Source organism: Bactrocera tryoni, unplaced genomic scaffold (genome assembly GCF_016617805.1).
Source record: "Bactrocera tryoni isolate S06 unplaced genomic scaffold, CSIRO_BtryS06_freeze2 scaffold_296, whole genome shotgun sequence".
Classification (NCBI taxonomy): domain Eukaryota; kingdom Metazoa; phylum Arthropoda; class Insecta; order Diptera; family Tephritidae; genus Bactrocera; species Bactrocera tryoni.
This window is the reverse complement of record NW_024396017.1, coordinates 77,437-92,217: the sequence shown is the minus strand read 5'-3', so window position 1 is coordinate 92,217 and position 14,781 is coordinate 77,437.

The following is a 14,781-nucleotide window of genomic DNA, read 5'->3' as shown; positions in this document are numbered from 1 at the left end:
TTTTTCAAGTCTCTAAAGCAGGCTCCACCCTTAAGCCATCGTAAAGATTCTCCCAATTAAACGCCTTAGCAACACATGCATCTTTGTATAAGCGCATAACAAGAGCAACATACAGACATGCCATTAGGCAAATTAAATGACAGCGAAACGTTTACCAAACCAAACGATAAATACAAAGCCGCAATCAATAAATAGGAAGCGACAAGTAAACACAAAAAGGTGTTAATAAATCTTTTTCATTAATAATAAAGCAAAAGTGCGGAAAACAATTAAAAATGTCATATTTAATGCACACACGCGCAAACAAACCTGAAGTTACATGGCGGGCGCCCGTGGCGTATACGTAATCTATTTTAATTTCGGTCGTGGCGCAAATATGCTTTGCCTGCGCAGCACTTTATGCGCTCGAGGTGTTCATGTCACATTAATGGCCTGCAAACATTTGACATTGTTGGTTTTGTTGTCGTATTTTTAATGCTGCCACTTTTATTATCAAAGCTGCTGTGCGCCGCGATTCAAAATATCTGCTTTATTTCTGCTTGTTCGCGAGTTGCTTTTCGCCATTTGCTTTTTAAATGTAAATTTATGTGCTCACAGCTCGCGTAATTGTTGTTGTAGGCGGTGTTTTTTTCCTCTCATTTTAAGTTATTAATTCATTAAGCAGCAGCGCGCCCGTCAAGCCCTTGGTTGTTTTCTGGTTTTTGTTTTTATTTTTTGTTTTTGCCTTTTGCTTCTATTATTTTTGCATTTTGCCTTAATTGTTTTTCGTTTGCTTGGGTTGCTGCTTTTCATTTGCCAGTCTCACAGGCTCACAGCTTCACGCTTTATTGGTAGCCGTAACAAATATTTATAGGATCTTACACTTAAACACACACATATACACTCACACACATGTATGCATACTTACAACCACAAATCAACCAGCTACATAAATATCTCAGTTTTGAGTAGATTTTCATAGTTTATTTATACCGTAATGTTGGCTGAAATTTATCCAATTTAAATTATATAAATGCTACCTGTATATATTATTTGGTATAACAAGAGAAAATGTAAGTTAACTATCATATCAGAAGTTATAGTACCCTTCTTGGATACGTTTCGTATAGTTTAAGATGGTATAAGTGGATTTTCATTTTGATTTTGAACTGTCAGTTTGAACGTGGATATATACTGTAGTGATCCGATCTAAATAATTTTTTCGGAAATTGTAGCCCTGCCTTGTGGAAGTATTCCGACCTTCTTAGAAAGTCAACATAATTCTAAGTCAAATGAAGTTATAATCCTCATCAAATATACATGATCTAGTAAAGAGTGGGGATGATCAATTGCCGATATGAGGAAGAAGTTACATTTGCGTGCTTAGACAGTTGAATACTGTCTTTTCTATTTCCAGTATTGCGGCTAAGTCTGCTATTAGACTTAAGGAAAGTGAGTGTATGAGGGGCCGGGGCAGAGACAAATTGAACTTCTCCACGACTTCGATAGCATTCCTTTCAATATAGATTACTGCATCGCAAAATCCTTCCTCCCGGTTCCTTCTCACTTCACACACCGGCGAGGCATTTGTGGACGGGGCGAAGCCGTTGGAGAAGGGGTGCAGTGATGCTTTTCATCGATGGATCGAAGTTAGTAGGGAGAGTAGGTGGTGGATTCTTGTGCCGGGAGCTTTCTGTCAACTCTATTTTCAGACTATCAGACCAATATACCATCCTTCAAGCGGATGTGGCTGTTAAGATGGTAGCAGTAGATGAACTGCTCCGAAATTCAACTTAAAGCGTTTTCCATATTAGACTTGCATAGGTGCCCGGTAATAGCGGAATCACCGAAAACTGCACCGCAGATGAGCTTGCTAGTGAGAACACCCTTTCCCCAATATTATCCGATTGGAAGCGAGTCGTTAATCCGATGTCTTCTTGCGTTGAAGCTTTAGTCCGCCAATGAGCTCAGCAAGCGTTTTCAACATCCATCTTAGCAAAGTTAATCTCGCCGCAAATGTAAGTGTTCTAAAAATGTTCGGAAATCTTTAGAATTTTTAGTCTTTAGATTTACAAAGTGCGTTGTTGATAAATTGTAGAAATTAATATAATTTTAGTTAACTTTTAACTGTAGCTTCATCGTTATTTCTAAGGTTTAGAACTCATTTTAAAAATATTTTCTTTACGAAATTTACTAAAATGAGTCGTTCATTCAGAACTCCGTACTGGCATTAGATACTCGAAGTATGGAGGTATTTTAGGTGAAGTACATTTTCATATGAATTTGTGAACTAAGCATAGTTCTAGGTGCATAAGCAAGCTGACTGGCTATGCTTGATTTGGACTAATTCATTAGTTTAAATACTTATATACATCTGTATGTGTTAGTATGTGTGGGTAGAGGCTCAAATGCATGTGTGCGAAACTGCATAAGCGGAGCGATGCAGGGTTACTCATTTGGAATGAGCACTCGAAGCGAATTTTATTAGTCCGTAATCGAAGCTTAGCTTGGTGGACCCCAGTAGCTAGATCCGTTTCTTCATATACAAAATTATTCGGGGAACTTTTCGAGTCCCTAAGCTTATTCGAAATTCGCCTGAAGTAAAAGCCTTATAGCAGTAGACGGTCGTTCTCATAACCGTCCAAACCCAGTAACCGGCATTAATTCGGACTTTTACCGTTCCCACAGTAGTCGGATCCGGATTTCGCACCGGCCGAAGACGGTTATCTTGCATTATTCCTCGAAATTACTTCAGAAATCTATTCTGCCACCACAACTGCTAGGCTTCATAGTCTCCGAAGAATAACTCAATTTCATAGCTGTCACAATTTTGGATGAATATCTTTGGATAACGAACTGTGACACCTGATGGGGTTCTCGAAATAGCAACGACATCAGAAAGTTTATCATAAATTGGGTTTAAGTTTATTGTCAATATGCATATTCGGTATCATATTTAGATTATAAGCTTGTTGTTCTTGGGGGGTGACATAATTTGAAACGCATATTTTTTAACTCGATTTCTTGTGGGATGTTAAAAAGTTCTAAACCTTTATACTGCATTGATTAGAAGTAATGATCCAGTCATTCGATGATTTACTGTTTATGTCACAAGAAATCTGGAGCACTTGATTTGAGGTTAGGAGTCTGTTTTTCATCAATAATTTGAGGTTATAATCGCCTTGTTACAAGATGTAATTTGTATTGGCATCAAAATTTAAGAATCTGAATGGTTAGAAATCTTCCTTTGACGTTTTGCAGCAATTACTTAAGGTTAGGAGCCTCTTATTCAAAAATAGTTTGAGGCTATGACTCTAATAATTGCAGAGTTGATTGGAATTTTATCTAAATACTTGTATATTGTGCTTAGACTACACTGGACTTTTTCTAATAGGTTTTATGAAGTTGCCGGACGATCCCTCACTAGATATAGCGTCCAATAACATTAATCATTAGACTTTTTTGGCTACCAAGTTATAGCGAAATTACTGGCAGCTTCAAAGCCTACGAGCTAGCAAGAAGGAATTTCCTTGCCTCACTCTTATTGGTAGGTGTGTTCATCAAATATACTAGTTAGATGTAAGCATACAATGTATCGGGAAAATACGTGCCTGCTCACTGAGGAATTGCTTATCAGGCGCTAGTCGACGACCAGTTCCTTTGACTGCGTGATCCTTTTGGCTTGAAGTAGAACGCAAGAGGTCTACTTAAATAAATGCCATTGGCAAAGTCCATATAGCCACAATAGTAAGGGTTCTTTCTAGACATTGTTCAGTAGGCATTCATGCGGCGAGACTAGACATCTGGGCGGACGTTAGTTGTCAAAGTTGTATGGAGGAGGGTGAAGTGTAAACATTCAGTCCCCTTCTCCTTTATTGTCTCGCCTTTGCAAGACTATTGCTGAAACATCTCGGCAGTCTTAACTTTGGCGAACCAGAAGACGTAGCCGAAACTGATATTCGCTATCTTAACAAATATGTGATATGCTAAAAGCGCCTTGACGATTTGTAAGGTCTTATGATCTATTATGCAGAAGTTTTAGGCAACACAACGGACCAGCGTTCTAAGCTGTTCAACTGAGACTCTTGTTCGGATCTACCTCAAAATTAACATAACCTCACCGGGACACCTTAAACGTACTACTACAATCACGCCTACTGGAGACCCATATACATATACATATATATGGGTCATTCCATCAAAAATTTACAAAAAAATTTTTTCGTCAAGGTGTTTCTTCGTCGGAATGACTGATATCGGACCACTAGAGCATATAGCCGATTAAAATCAAGTCTTCGTATAAAAAAAATTTATATTTGGGAAAATTTCTTTACAATATTTTGACACATATACAAAGTGTGTTCCAAGGTAAAACTGAACAAATTGTTTTTTGGGCAAAATTTATTTTATTCAAAATAGTCACTTTCAGCTTCAATACAGCTTTTTGCATGGTCCAAAAGCTCGTTGGCCGGTATGGCCGCCAGTATGCCGGTGCAAGCCTTCTGAATGGCCTCTACGTCTACATAACGCTTTTCTTTCATGGGCAAATGCATTTTTCCGAAAAGGAAGAAGTCGCACGGTGCCATATTAGGTGAATATGGTGAGTGGTTAATGGTTAAAATGTGATTTTTTGTTAAATAATCGTCCATCGAATGTTGGATTCTGAGCAATTTTTGGTCGTCAGTCAATTTGTGCGGAACAAACCGTGCACACACCTTTTGTAAGTCTAAATGTTCGGTCAAAATACGATAAATCGATGTTTTGGAGATGTTCAATTCCATTTCCATATTTCAATAATGATTTCGGCTGATTTTTGATGAATTCACCCACAGTTTTGATGGAATTTCCGGTGATCACAGTCTTTGATTGGCCCACATGTTGATCGTCATTTATGTCTTCACGACCACTTAGAAAATGTTAAATCCACTCGTCCACTCTGCTACGAGATAGGCAATAATCGCCATAAACTTGTTTCGTCAATTGAAACGTTTGGTAAGAGTTTTACCAATTTTAAACAAAATCTAATGTTGGCCCTTTGTTCGAAGGTAATTTTCGCACCGATAACACAAACATACTGACACTTAAACGCAATAACTTCACTTCCAATCGATGAAATGTCATGAAATTCTCAATACATATCAATAAAGCAGATTCTAATGCACCAGTCGAAATATAGATGGCGCCACTAGAGGGCGCTAGATTCCTGTTTACTTTGGAATTCTTGTTTTTGTGCTCTTTGATGCAAAATAGTCGACACGTATTTTTTTTATTCGGCTCAATTTGAAAATTTTTCGAATTAAGTTTCAGGTTTTGGAAAAAGTACCTGTCCGTCTGTATATATAAGAACTAGTCCCTCAGTTTTTGAGATATAGTTTTGAAATTTTGCAAACGTCATTTTCTTTTCAAGAAGCTGCTCGCTTATCGGAACTGCCGATATCGAACCACAATAACATATAACTACCATATAAACTGAATGATCGGAATCTAGTGCTGGTAAGGAAAACTTTTGCATTTGAAGTGGTATCTTTACGAAATTTGATATAGATTATTTTCTAAGGCAACTATTTAATCTCCGACGTAATTGTTCAGATCGATTAACTATAGCATATAGCTGCCATACAAACTGAATGATCGGAATCAAATGCTTGCATGAGAAACTTCCTCATTTGACGATATATCTTCACAAAACTTTGTATGAGTTATTGTTCATAGAAATAGCTTATAGCTGCCATACAAACTAAACGATTGGAATCAAGGGCTTGTATGGAAAACTTTGTTCTGATCGGATTACTATAACGTGTGGCTTCCATACAAACTGAACACATAATTACTAAAAGAAATGCACCTGTGAAGGCTATATTAGCTTCGGTGCAGCCGTAGTTAAATTTTTTTCTTGTTATTATTGGTGTTGTTGCATTTGAATAGTTGTATCTGATGTCACATTTCCCCAACATTGTTGGTTTTTTTATGTTGTGATTGTTGTTGTTGGAGGATGGGGTCATGTGTAGAAGACAGCGGCTACGCTGGCTAGGTCATGTTGTCCGAATGGACGAAAACACTCCAGCTCTGAAAGTATTTGACGCAGTACCTGCCGGGGGAAGCACAGGAAGGGAAGACCTCAACCGAAATCATCATTGAAATTCATGGAAATGGAACTGAATATCTCCAAAACATTGATTTATCGTATTTTGACCGAACATTTGAGCTTACGAAAGGTGTGTGCACGGTTTGTTCCGCACAAATTGACTGACGACCAAAAATTGCTCAGAATCCAACAATTGAACGATATCATTGTGACCGATTATTTGACCAAAAATCACATTTTAACCAATAACCATTCACCTGATATGGCACCGTGCGAAAAAATTTATTTTACCGAAAAAACCATTTGTTCTTTTTTTTTAAGTTCTGTTTACTTTGGAACGCATCTCTTACATGAGCTTATGTTGTGCTTCTCCATGAATTTGTATGCATTGTGCATGTGCTCATATGTGTGTGTATAAAACCTACATATGTATATCTATATAGTATATATCCCATGTGCCGCATTCTGTAGAATTTGCCTGCTTATTTGATTCATTTAGTATAATTAAAAGATAAGCATTTCGGAAATATCCGCTTCAGTGGCACTCGACTGTATGCTAGTACGCACAATGCACACACACCACTATTATTTTCACTACCGCTTTGGTTTGCACTGTTTGCTCTATCTTTCACGCTCACTATATCTTTCCAGTTCTGTCACCTGTTCACTTTCTCTCTTTCTCTCACTCTTTGTGGGTAATTTGCAACTGTGTCACGCTTATAAATATTACAATGGGGCATGCGATCACAAAGCTGCCGTTAAATGCTTCCTTCCACTCGAGTGATTTCTGATTTTATTTCCAGCCCGCAGTTGCATAGTTAATTGCATGCAACTAACAGACACACACACGCACACGTGGATGTGGAATATTAAATTACCAACTATTTATGGAATATTTATAGATAATATGAAAAATTTCTCAACATTTCAATTTATTTCTGTGCCTTAATTTAATACGAAAAGCAGTCAAGTTTCTAACCTCAATTCAACAATAAAAGAGAGGAAATTATATGAGTTGGAGGATATGAAAAGCTAAACATCAGCTATCAACAATATGTCATAACAGAGTGAGATTGCTGTAAAGAGGTGTCTTAAAGAGACCTTTAAAGTCAACAATACTGCAGAGAAACCTAGGCCTTAAGATCTTATAATAAGAGAAGCTTAGTAAAGTAACCCGACATAGGTATGGCATATTGGTCGATTTTGGATAAGAAGGAGGTTAACCTACTACAGTAGTCCGAACGAAGTTGCTCATGGATACATCTAAGGCAAATCGGACTTCGTGTTTCGCATGTTTTGATTAGCGTTTTATATAGACACTGCTCATACTAGTAACCCTACGTATGTCTTTTTACTGTGTAAATGAGTTTAGGTTACCTCAGACGTCCTCAAGTCGCACCGACTTTAATTAACTAAGGCAAGATTCTTCTAGTAAAATGATAAGAATTTGATTTAGTTGCATTAGATCGACCTCTTGACTTTGTGTCTGGAGAAAAATTGAATTTTTCGGCCCTTTCTTTAGCTAGTCCATAGATTTCCGAATTTATTGACCAAAAATATGATATCTTGAATCTACTGGAATTGCAACCAGACAAAAAACGCTACGTGTTTGCATAACAATAATGCATTTATCGCCATATTACTGGTAAATTCAGATACTAAAAGTTTTCAAATTAAGATAATTATTTATTAATATAAATTGAAATCATCACTCAACAGCAGCAACTGAACCGAAAAGTAAGCGAGTCAAAGAGTAAGTTTTTGTTAAGAAACTCAACAAGAAAGCCATTTGTGGGTGACATATGTAGTTATTGCCTACATTATTCAACAATAATGAAATATGTAAATAGTATATATTAGGATTAACCGAAAAGAGCTTATGATGTATAAGTTAAAAAACGTTTCGTTATTTTTACTAAATTCCACTTAAGAACTAAAATTAACAATTAATTATACTTAACTCTAGACCTATGTTTGCCGCTGCAACGGGTACGGAGTTTGCTGACGCTGCGCTTCCCACAGGTTGCCACTACACGTATCGCACTCACAGCGATTTAGTGGTGTCATATTATATTACTTTGTATCATATGAGATTAGTGCATCATATGATACTTTTTGAATGTATGGGGTGCTAACTAGTCCCCCCTTGAAATTCAAACGTCCTCGTTTGAACCTTTAGGTGTATTAAAAATTTGGTTGAGTCCTTCTATTGCGGTTTGTGACAGTTTATTGGGTTCCTCTTCTTTTTGTTTCATCAGAAGATTCTTCCCGAAAATTAGGGCGATGATTATTAAAATTACGATTAGAGTGATGCTGGTTCCGAATTTAACTTGTTTGCTGCTTCTAACAGACTTACTTCCTTTGTATTGTTGAAGTTAAGCTGTTTCAGCATTTCCAGCGAGAGGAATTCTTCTATCTTGAGTGGTGCGTAAGATGACGGTTGTAGGATGGCTGGTAGTGGTTTACTTGCTGTTCTTTCTTCGCTATAGAACTTTTTCCCGTTGATAGCAATGGTTACGTTGGTATACAAAATGATGAAAGTCCTGTTTAGAAATGTAGATTCGTTGTTTAACCCTTAAATGCCCAAGGCCTCAGATTTTTGTAAAAAATTTATATGTTATGTAAAAATATATGTGGAACGTGGTTTCTTCGACGATTTTTTGAAAAAAATTACTTTCGGAGAAATTTTTTTAAAAATAATGGTTGTATCCTTAAAGATACACTGGGCGTTCCCTTCATTTTTTACTTCAATACCCAAATGAGCTAAACTTTGTATTCAAACGATTAAAATGCGGCTTATATTGCAAGGAAAGTAATTTATTAAAAATGTATTCATATTTCATAAATGTTCGTATAAAATAATATAAAATTTGGTGCATAACTTACTAAACAAAAGTGTTTTGGAAATTTTTTTTTTATATAGTCGTTTTACATTAATACACTTATGTATTGGTAAAGAAAACTTATTATATCTTAAAAATGGTGATAATTATAAAAGCAATTTTTTTCTGATGTCATACATAAATTTACTTTACATTTAGAACAAAACATTTTTGTTTGTCCCGGACAATTTGGATATTTACATCTGCCTTTTTTCCCCATTGTAGTCCAGTGATCCGTCATGTCCAATCGGCTGTCTTTTGATAAAGCTACAGAAGAATTCGGTTTCCTCTTTTTTTCCTCTAAAAACGGCTGGAGGTTAGGACGCCCACGTTTAGGGGCTTCAAAAGATTTGAAACTAAATAGGGAATCCGCGACTTCTAACTTAAAATCAATAAGACGCATTTCTTTATATCCGAGGCGATTCTTATTAATTCGTTTGTACAGAATCCATGCATTAGCACATGTTAAGTCTAGTAAGTGATAAAACATTCTGTTGGTCCATTTACGACTTTTCATCGTGATTTTATGACGACCCATACAGCTGTCAAGTAAATCTACGCCACCCATATGACGATTGTACTCTTTAATTATTTCTGGGCAGGAAATCATTTTGAATGTCTTGTCCTTTTTGTCGTAACGTTTTATGGAGGAAGATGTTGCAGGTAAATCTTCGTTTTGACCAATCATCAAGATTGGTTTCATACCGATGTAAGTTGAAACAAGATTAACAATCTTGTTGTCCTTCCATGACAATGATGTCACATCGACGCCGTAAATTGAAGCAACGTATTCGCGGCTGGTTCCACGCTCATATTCATAATAGTCCCAAATGAAAGTATACCTTGAGATCGTAAATATACTAACAACGGCACAGTTGTATAGTAGTTATCAAAATAAACTATATGATTTTGATAACGAGGAACCTCACGCAAAAGTCTAACAACAATATTTGCAGATGACTTCAAATCTGGTTCGTCCTGGAGTAATATGTTAGGTCCTCCGGAAAAAATTTCAAACTTATAAGCAAACCCGGTGGAGTCACATAAGACATATAATTTAAACCCCTATTTCTTTGGCTTGTTAGGCAAATATTGCTTCATGTAATTTTTCATTTTTGAAGAACACATTTGTTCATCAACGCACAATCGGTCTAACTTAGGTATGCTACCAAATTTTCTGTTTAGGGTATCAATCAATGGTCTAATGAGATATAGTCTATCGCGGTTAAGATCGTCTCGAGATGGAGCATTTTCTTTTTCATTAAAGTGGATGAATTGCCGTATTTTTTCAAATCGGTTCCTAGTCATCGTTGTTTGTATTATTGGAACACAATGGTTGCCATTTTCAGACCAATAATCTCTTGTACTCGGGAGATTGAAGTAAGACATATAAAATAAGATACCAATAAATTTACGTAAACCGAATAAATCAAAATTAAAAGCTTCATTAAGTTCGGAGTAAATTTTCGTTTGCTCAACTATTTTGAGCTCCAAAGATTCTGGAAATAGGAATGACCAAACCTGAAAAGGAGTTTGCAAAGCCTTCAAGTTATCGGATATGCTACTATCGCCTCTAAAGCTAATTTCAGCATTGGTATATTGAATATTTCCTGTTTTCTATATTACCCTGTAAAATTCAGAAGACTTCGGATCCACAGACAAGTTTTTGAATAATGAAGGAAATAAATTTGGCGATAGGTTCATCTGACCCTGCGGAAGTCCCGGCTTCTCTAGCAATCCCTATATTATCGTCATCATTTATCATGTTCACAAAGGAATCATGTAACGACGTTCCTAAATCTATTTCATCCTCAAAATGGTCATCAACAACGGCAACATTGTGAATTGATGCGTCTGCATTTTGTGTTTTTAGTAAATCATCAGAGTCACTCTCGAAATCATCAATACTCTCATAACCAATCTCTTCACACAATATAGCACACACGTCAGCATTGGACATTTTGATTCCATCAACTATTATATAATCGGCCATTATAAAATTGATTAGAAAAATATATATCTTACGTGCACGAACTTTAACGTCTTGTCTCATCAGCGTTCTTAACTCAAATGATGTTATAAATGCAATTAGCGTGCTTTTGCATTTCAAATACATATGAGCGTTTTTCAAATAAAAAGTGTGCGGCAATGCCCAGTGTATCTATAAAGATTCACTCGTATTCAGCAGGGAAGCGAAAAATAAAATCAAGTAAAAATATATGGTTAAAAATTCTCTTCGGAACCAGTATAAAAATTTTCGGGTCTAGATGCAAATAGTTCTGGAGATTTTACATTACAAAAGCGATAATTTATTTAATTTAACAAAAATAGTTTTTTTTACTTTCTTGCTTATCAAATTTGCTTTCAGTTGCTACAAATTTAGTAGAAGTATTACCCTTTATAAAGTGTGTATATTTTCTTCATGCAGTGACATGTGTATAATGTTTTTAGATCATTAATATTGAAAATTGGTGATATTTAATGGTTGTATCTTTAAAGATACAGTGGGCATTTAAGGGTTAATAAAATTTCTCCGTTGTATTTATTTAAAAGTAAAATTCCAGGTCCCATTTCCTCTATAGTGGAGATATGCTGGTTGTTGACCTCCGTGCAGTTTGGCAAACGACTTTTTAAAAGATTAATTATACAAGTATCATTACTTAAATCTACTACATTATTACTTAAGCATATTTGTAGGGAATTGTATTTCTTACAATAATTTTCTATTCCATAAATTCCCTTTTCGCAGTTTAAAATTGTATTAAAATTTATCTTATTGATCCTCCCGTTATTTTTTACTGCCCTAATATCTAATGTTTTACAATTTTGGTTATCTACGGTTGGGAGGCTAACAATATAAATTATAATTTTGCCATTAGTTGAAATTTTTATTTCGGAAAATTCGAGTGCTTCGTCTAAATTTACATATGGAATATTGTCATTGTCTATTACTTCTTTCACAATATTTATTTCTTCATTTGATAAAATAAAAGAGTTTATTATGTTGGCTTTTGCCCAATGTATTGCGTATGCAATATTTAAAATTTCTTCTTTAATTATTTCTAATTTATATTTTAGCTGTAAAAATGCTTCAATTTCTAAACTTTTTTCATTTTGCATGGTTTTAATTATACTATTTGTAATATTGGTTATCTCGCTAATTTTGCTAATTGTAAGTTTGTTAATTAATACATGATTATTGTTATTTTGTAAGACATTATTTATTTTATTTGAAATTATTTTGTAGTCTTCATGGTCAGGACTTCCTGCGATCCATTTCCATGCGCTACCCAGGAAATTTAACGATCTTTTTATTTTTTGTTCTACTTTGAGATTGTTAAGTTGGGCTCTTATCTGTGTTATCAAGTGGGATATGAAGGGATAATTAGGGTTTTGCGGATAGTTTCAGTTTTGATAGTCGCTTCTATGTGGTCAAGTGTGTCATATGATATTTTCTATGTCAATTTCATGTATTATCCTAAATGTTCCTGTTTTGCAGTCTAGCTGTTCCCTTTTCTATTGTTATTAATTGGGAGTTTGAGTAGTCGAGGATCTGTACTTCCGCCAGGCATAGCGGTAGTAGTATTCTGAAAAAAATATCGTACATATTTAGTTACGTATTCTACCTTTGTGAATTATTTGTCCTTTTTCAGTTAACACGGTACTATTTCTATCTTCCTTAACAATTTCCTTACTGTAGGGTTTACTTAACTTAGTTCCTAATCTTCTATTTTTCTTAACGAATATTATTTGTCCTGGTAGATATGATTTTATTTCCTTCTTATTCTTATTATGGTATTCGATATCCTTTCTTTGTTTCTCGGCTAATTTCTCTAAATTGCTTTGTCTAGTTCTTTCTATGTCCTCGGGGGTAAATGTAACATTTCTATGAAAAAATAGGTCTACTGGTCTTTTAAATGTTGTGGAATGAACTGAATGATTATACTCAGATACTGCTCTTTCTAAAAGTTCTTCAAAATTTCTGTGTTCACCGTTTTCTTTTATGCAACGCATTATTTCGATTAATGTAGAGTGGAACCTTTCCACTTGTCCGTTAGCTTGGCTTTTGTATGGAGGAGTAGTGTAAACTTCTATTCCTTATTCGTCTTTCATCATAAATTTTAAAGAAGCTGAGTTTAACGATGGCTCATTGTCGATAACTATCAATTTTGGTACTCCGAAGAAAAATATAATATCTCTTAAAGGTTTTCTGACGTCTTCTATTGCTCTGCTATTTAGGCTTTTTGTTATTGCGTATTTTGTAAATTTATCTAAAGCTGTCATGACTATTTTTCCCTCTGTTAAAAATATATCGATATGGACTGTGTGTCCTCGATATGTTGGTAATGGAGTTTCTGTAATTTTCGGTTGATTGTCTCTCGTACTTATTTTCTTTACAAACGGTGCAGTTGGCTATTATTCGTTTTATTTTATTTAACATACCTGGAAAATATTTTGTTTCGAGAATTTGTGTTTTGTTTTCAGAGGCATTCCTATGCGCTCTTAAATGTTCTTTTAATATGACGTTCTCCTGTTCTTGTTCGTTACTAATATCTTCAACTAATTTTTGGGTATATCGGCTTTTAATGTTACTAAAATGAAAAGGATAGATATTTTGCATCATACCCATTATCCTTTCTTCTGTATGAATTCCATTTATAACAGATGGGTTCAGGTATCGTTTCAGGTAAGAAATCAATAGCTGTTCGTTGTACTCTGGTTCTGTAATTATATGTCTATGAACTGTTGGAAAAATTATTTTAAATTGGTTTTTGAAAACATTAATTGGAACTTCTGTACAAGGGATTAAATTGTGACTTGAGCTTTCATCGCTATGAATCGTAGGAGTGAGTGAATTTATTTGAATTGGTATCCTTGAAAGGGCGTCTGCAACTACATTTGTTTTACCAGGTTTGTAAGTTAGTTCATAGTTATATTCTTCTAAAATGGCTTTCCATCGCTTCATTTTACTATTCGTATTCTTATGGCTTAAGGCATAGGTAAGAGGTTGATGATCGGTGATAATTTTAACTTTTTTTGAACCGTAGAGGTAATTTCTAAGTGAATTCAGTGACCATATTATACCAAGCATTTCTTTCTCATTGGTAGCATAATGCTCTTCGGCTTTACTTAAAGTTCTCGATATGAAAGTAATTGGTCTACCGTCTTGCGATAGCACGGCACCTATTGCGAAATCTGAGGCGTCGGTCGTTAATTCAAAATCCTTATCGAAATTGGGATGCGCTAAAACTATATCCTTGGATACTAAAGTATTTTTTATTTTTCTAAATGCTTCTAAGGCCTCGTTGTCTAATTCTATTTCTATTTTCTTCGAGTTTCGTTTGGAGACATGACCGGCTTCTCCTCTTAATAGTGCTGTTAATGGTTTAGCTACTTTTGCGTAATCCTGGATAAATCGTCGGTAATAACCTGACATACCTAGGAAGGATCTTAATTCTTTGAGAGTTTGTGGAACTGGAAAATTTGCTACCGCTTCTACTTTTTCGGGGTTTGTTTTTATTCCATTTGAACTGATTACATATCCTAAAAATTCTACTTCCTCTTTAGCGAATGTGCATTTGTCTAACTGGATTTTCATATTTGCCTTTTCTAATGTTTGGAATACTAACTCTATATTTTTAAAATGCTCTTCTTCATTTTTTCCAAATATAATTACATCGTCAATGTAAACGTAGCACCTTACTTCCTATATGTTGTCGTAGGATGTCGTTAGTGCTCTTTGGAATGTGGCCGGAGCATTTTTTAGACCGAAGGGTAAGCGGAGGAATTCATATTTTCCGTTGTTTACGGAAAATGCGGCATTTTTCAATGTTC